This window comes from Bidens hawaiensis, unplaced genomic scaffold (assembly GCF_021521415.1).
Source record: "Bidens hawaiensis isolate Kalapana, Puna unplaced genomic scaffold, B.hawaiensis_p1.1 tig00002759_1, whole genome shotgun sequence".
Taxonomy (NCBI): Eukaryota; Viridiplantae; Streptophyta; class Magnoliopsida; order Asterales; family Asteraceae; genus Bidens; species Bidens hawaiensis.
The window spans coordinates 295,076-300,982 of NW_027491149.1; the positions used below are offsets into that span (position 1 = coordinate 295,076).

At 36.1% G+C, this 5,907-nt stretch overlaps 1 pseudogene across 1 annotated transcript; it reads right to left on the bottom strand.

The window, feature by feature from the left end:
- Nucleotides 1-2,248: 2,248 nt before the first annotated feature.
- Nucleotides 2,249-3,703, bottom strand: LOC143621008 (protein BASIC PENTACYSTEINE6-like; annotated as a pseudogene). The gene is made up of 3 exons (XR_013151439.1): nt 3,613-3,703; nt 3,418-3,542; nt 2,249-3,337 (listed from the first exon to the last, which is right to left on the bottom strand). The product of XR_013151439.1 is annotated as a protein BASIC PENTACYSTEINE6-like (transcript).
- Between the last annotated feature and the right edge of the window lie 2,204 nt (nt 3,704-5,907).

The following is a 5,907-nucleotide window of genomic DNA, read 5'->3' on the forward strand; positions in this document are numbered from 1 at the left end:
AGTTAGGCCTACAGTTTCTTTTTTTATTATTTTCTTTTTATAATAAACTAAACAAATAAAAACCAATTTATTTAAATAATTAAATAAAAATGCATTAAAATTAAAAAGAAATACTAAAAAAATTAAAAAACACAACTAATAATGCATTAAAATTAAAAAAAAAAAATACATAACTAAAAATATTAAAAAACATAACTAAATAAAATACTAATATCCATAATATTCGCGCATTTTTTCCATTAGTTATCGTTGCAATAATGCGGCCTCCTCGTGTAACCCGGCCGCTTTGAGGGATTTGTACTCTTCACTTATTTCCCGCAATTCCAACATTTGGGCAATATTTTCGTGTTGTTTGTCGGTTTTTCTCATGGCCTCGTTGAGTTCCTCGACACACTTTTTTTGTTTTTTGACGATTTCTCTCATGGTAGCGGCGAGTTCCACGAGTGTCGGTTGGTTCGGGTTGTTTGAAGGATTCATTTTGCTAAATTTTTTGAAGAATTTGGGTATGAATTGTGTATGAAATGGATATGAAATGGAGAAGAATGTGTATGTTTATATATATATATATATATTGTTTATTTTTTTTTGACCGTTACAACGGTCAAATTAATATAATAATATTATTATTAAAACCCCATCGGCGATAAAAGAACCCCGCCCCCGCCCCTTTTCGCCCACATATCGCCGGGGGGGGGGGGGGGGAGGGGGGGGGTGGTCTCGCCCCTCTTCGCCCAATCTCACGCCCCATTACACACAGCCTTACGGACAACCGTAGGTTTATACTGAAGTGACACCTTAAAGTACTAGTTTTTCTATCTTTAATACTACAATATTTTGAAAAGGGACTTACTATCAAAAGAGATCTGTTAAGTAACACTACCAAAGTCTCGTTAAATGAGGGGAGGAGAAGGAAAAGAGAAAAAAATGTTAAAATATTATGTTCCGGAGATATTTTTAAAGAGAGAATAGGAGAGAAGAAGGGATAATACTAGAAAATTTAAACATATATTCATCCTTCCAAATTAGAGAGATTATGAGAGAAAATCTTATCAATTACTAAATTATCCTTAAAAGTAATTTTATTTTTGTTTTTACTTAAAGGTTCTAATAGTAAAACTATAACTTTCTTTTATTTTTCTCTTAACTCGAGAACACATGAAATATGCGAATTCATTGATTTTCCTTTTCTTCTCATTAAACTCGGGAACAAAAAAAAAAAAAAACTTTTCAGTCTCATTTCTTTCTCTCCTAATTTCCTCCCCCTCCCCTCTCCTCTCCTCCCCTCCTCTATCCTTGTTAACGAGACTCTAGAACACAATGTAAAGTCTTGTATCTATCTCTTAGGTATATTTTTAAATCTGTAAAGCATCATTAATTCAAGTCTCATGTCTATCTTTAGGCATACCTAACATTTTCAAGCATCTTTCAAATCATTCTAGTTTTTGTATAATTTTGTTAAAGAAGAAAACAAAAAAGCAAAAAACTTAAGCAAGTACACTAGACCATCTCCAAGGCCAATGATAATACCCATCCTTACTCTAGTGTCATATTATGGCTCTCCTTCATCTTTAAATCATGAAAATACCCATTTTTCATCATTCAACCATATACTAAAATAATTATATTACAATGTACAACTCTAGATGCATAACTCTTAGCGGGGACACCCCCACCGTTGTCACTATCAAAGGCATGGTGTTCTCGTGTGGCAGCTTGTCCACATCTGCTGCATAGTCTACTTGGTGGAGCCAGGAATTTACTGGAATTTGGAAGATATAAGAGGTTATGTGTACCTGGAAGAGAGGAGGGATTTGTATTTGACAAAAAACAGGTTTTTAAAGACATTGGAGTATTAGACAGGTTTTATGACGTCCAAAAAATAATCCAAGTATAAAGAATTATAAAAATGCAAAATATTTACTATACCTATTTTGGTAAAACTTATCCAATGTCTGATAAAATCTTGTGGACTAATCTCATGTCGTTCAATATCTGAATAATAGTCTCTTTACCTCTCGAATATTTCAGGATTACTAAAATTACAAACTGTCTTCGTATGATATCACTAAGATTTGGGATGTTAATCGTGTCAGGTTGACGGGTTATTAACTTAAGATTTGGGGTGTTAGGTTGACGAGTTATTGACTTAGAGGTTGATGAGTTAATCGTGTCAGGTTGACGGTTTTTGTCTCTTTAACCTGCCCCACCAACGAAAGTGTCAAAACGGTCAATCGTTTGCGTTTTGAAATTTTATTTAATTTATAACATGACCATACATACTTCCAATAACGTTCAACATTATAGATACAAACATAAATGTTGAAAACCACCATTAAGGAACCTTCAAGTCTTTATCATCCAAATACATTACTAATGCTTCAAGGTCAACAAATCACACTTAAGTAGCTCAAAACCTAATAATTTACTTAATAGTGATGTACCGATTCGTCCCGTGTTTAGCCCAATGCTCCTTAAGATCAACTGGATTTGACAAATCATGGCCTTCACCAGCGAGCCGACTGATTAGCTTATTAAACACACTCCCACTCATCTTCCGACCGCCAACACGCGCGTGTCGTTTATTAGGCAACGATGGAAGCGGGTACATTGACATGGTGGTCGTGCAACAGGACGACTGCCACCCGCCATTACCCCATTTGTAACATGGCCTAAACACACCCGTGCACGAACACACGGGTATAGGCATCGTTGTGTCATCATACGCCACCTGGTTCAACCCGAGATCCTGATCTTTCCACTCGGATTTGATCTCACCACCACCGCCAATGCCGCTACTGTCCCAATCGTGGTTGTCATCATACATAACCTTGTTCAAATTATCACATTCCAGTTTCACCTTTCTAGACGATCATGACGTCTTGTTAGTGGTCGATGTAGCGTGTTTGATATCTTTCGTGCGTTTCGCACGTCTAGGTTTCACGGGTTCTTGAGGTGGAGATGTTGGTAGCAAGCCGCCACCACTGCCCAAGTTGGTGTCGTCGTGTTGGTAATGGTGTGGGTGGTGCACGTGTTTTACGTTCCGTGATATTTGACATCCCGGTGGGCATGATGACGACAAATTATTGTTGCTATTATTATTGCTGGAATTGGTCATCGAGTTTTCACGGTACTGCAAAGTGGCAATGGCGTTATCCCGTTCCATAATTGCGCTATTCCGTTCAGCGATTGCCGAGTCGCGTTGCAGAAGCGCCATGTCACGCTCGGCGAGGGCGGTTTTCTTTTCTGACATGGCTAGGTTTCTTTCTTGGATGGCGGCGTCCCGCTCAGCCATGATGGTCATTATCTGCTTCATTGATGGTTGATGCTGCATTAACCACTGAAAACACAAACAATAAGTGTTTGGAGTTTGGTTGTTTTAAGGTTTAAAATATGATGTTGAGGTGTAAAAGATAGTACCTGACCCTGAAGCTGTTTTTGCCTCCCATTTTCCCGATGCCCGTTGTCATCCATTTGCAAACTTGTAAAGATGAAACTTCTAATATTAACCTCGACTACTCATGAAGCTAACCGCAGTTCAAGAACTGTAATTAAGATTTGAGACCTGTTAGGATATTAGAATAAAATGACAGAAAAGTTGTTTACAGATCATACCGTTGTATTACATTTGGGAGAAAACGTGTTCTGTGCACAAAAGCTTGCCATATTTCTTCATTGTAAACCTTTACTAGCTTAAGAGAGATACCTGGTAAAGTAAAAAGCATGCATATACTAATAAATATAGATTCAAGCCATACGAAATTACCATTTTACCCTTTGATAAATCAGTTTTGGTATCGTTGCCTAGAAAAGAAAACTGAATATTTGAATCCATAATCACATAACTAGAGTCAAATTATGTGCCTATAATTATGTGATTATTGGGTTCAATAATCAGCAATTTTATGTTTGAATCAACAAAAATGTGCCTCTAATTATGTGATTCTGAATTCAAACAATCAGTTTTCAGTGCTTGGATCGACAAGTATGTGCCTCTGATTATGTGGTTCAATATCAGATCTCTATGTCAGACATACAAAACTGACTACTGAACCCCATTAGTCACACAATTTGAGCACATTTACGCTAATCCAAAGATCGAAAACCGAGTATTGAACCCCATAATGACACAAACACAACTAGAGGCAGATTTTGTTAATTCAAACATAAAAAACCGATAATTTGAACCACAATAATCACATAACTAGAAGCACATTAGTGCATATACACAAACATACAAGTACACGGAGCAAGCATATAACCAATGTACTTAACCATCTACCTATCAGGAAGATCAAGAACATATGAAATACAATAATAGCACACAGCAAACACATCCGGTAATCCATGCAATTTCAAGCTTATCAAACCATTTTCACTTACAAAAATAACCTAAATTTAGGGCAAACAATATCCATGCATCCAATAAACTCAAATTAATCTACAAAACCATCAAATCAGCTTGATTTCAGTCAAAATTGAGCTCGTATAAGTCAAATAAACCCTAATCAACCATAAACTTAAGCCAAGTAAATTAATTCAAAATTAGATCAATAATTAAGCATAAATTAATGATGAGTTTGGAAATTACTTACAGAATCATGAAATAGAAACCCTGAGAAGAGGAGTTGGTGGAGAAGCAAAGAAGAGTGAAATGAATGGCCACTTGCCAGTCACCATCTTTTTCTTATCTTTCATAACAGGTTAATGCCTAGTACAATAGTGATGGTGGTGTGCTAAATACACGGACGGTCACGCTTTCTTTGGTGAATGTTGTTTCTTAACCGTTTACTAAAGCCTACCTTTAGTTACTTTAAAATAATTGGATTAAATAAAGATTTTGGACATTAGGAATTTAACTAGTGTTTCCAACTCCACTTTGTCGGTGCTGTGAAAATGTAACCGGAGAAGCTTAAGACATCCACGCGTCAATATGAAATCAGTTCTCGAGTAACATTTTCTTTATAACATTTAAGACTTTCTATAAAATGGAAACCGTCGTATACGCTTTATGTTTATCAACCACAGCGACACCATAACCTTTACCACCACATGATGCCTTTCCACTTGAAAATCGTGCTTCGAATACTTATTTAATTAAATATCAGAGTCTTACACGGATATTATTATAAAAATGACAACTTAGTTCAATCATAAATCTTATTCAAACACCCACGCGTCTTTCCTGCTCCTTCTCGCAAAACCGTCATTTACCTGAAAAGCATATTAAAATAATTTTTGTTAACATGAATGTTGGTGAGTTTTCCCGATAAACAATTTATATAAACAATATAATAGTTTATAACTATCATAATTCCAACCAATACCGATCTATACACGGTACAACACACAAAACCAACATTTGACCTTTTGCACCAAAAGTGTTAGTTGCAAACGAGCCAAGAGTACAACGCGTGTATGACTACCAATTTGATAACTCGAAGCGTACCAAACTCAAAATATTCCCATTTTTACCCCCAACGCGAATGGAAGTGGGGGGGGGGGGGCGTCACCCCAATAAATCTACCAATATTTTTGTGTCATTCTTTATCTCAGTTAATAGTTATTTAACCAAATTGATTCATCCCACTATAACACAATTTGTAAAGTATAATGCGTTTTCAAAAAATATATACATATATACTAGTAGAAGAGCCCGCGCGTTGCGGCGGGAAGACAACGAGAATTCAATTAGTATTGTTTCAATTACTAATGCGTTGCGGTTAGACTTTTGGTTGCATAAAGTGAATATCTAAATTGTTGTTAGTCATGTTTGCCATTGAAACAAACAGTGCAAAGACATAAAATGAACACAACAAAGATATACAAATTTGAATGTTGAGTCAAGATTTGACCCAAAACTGATCATATGGAAGATTGGAATCTTCTCAACCTCCTCAGATATCACTA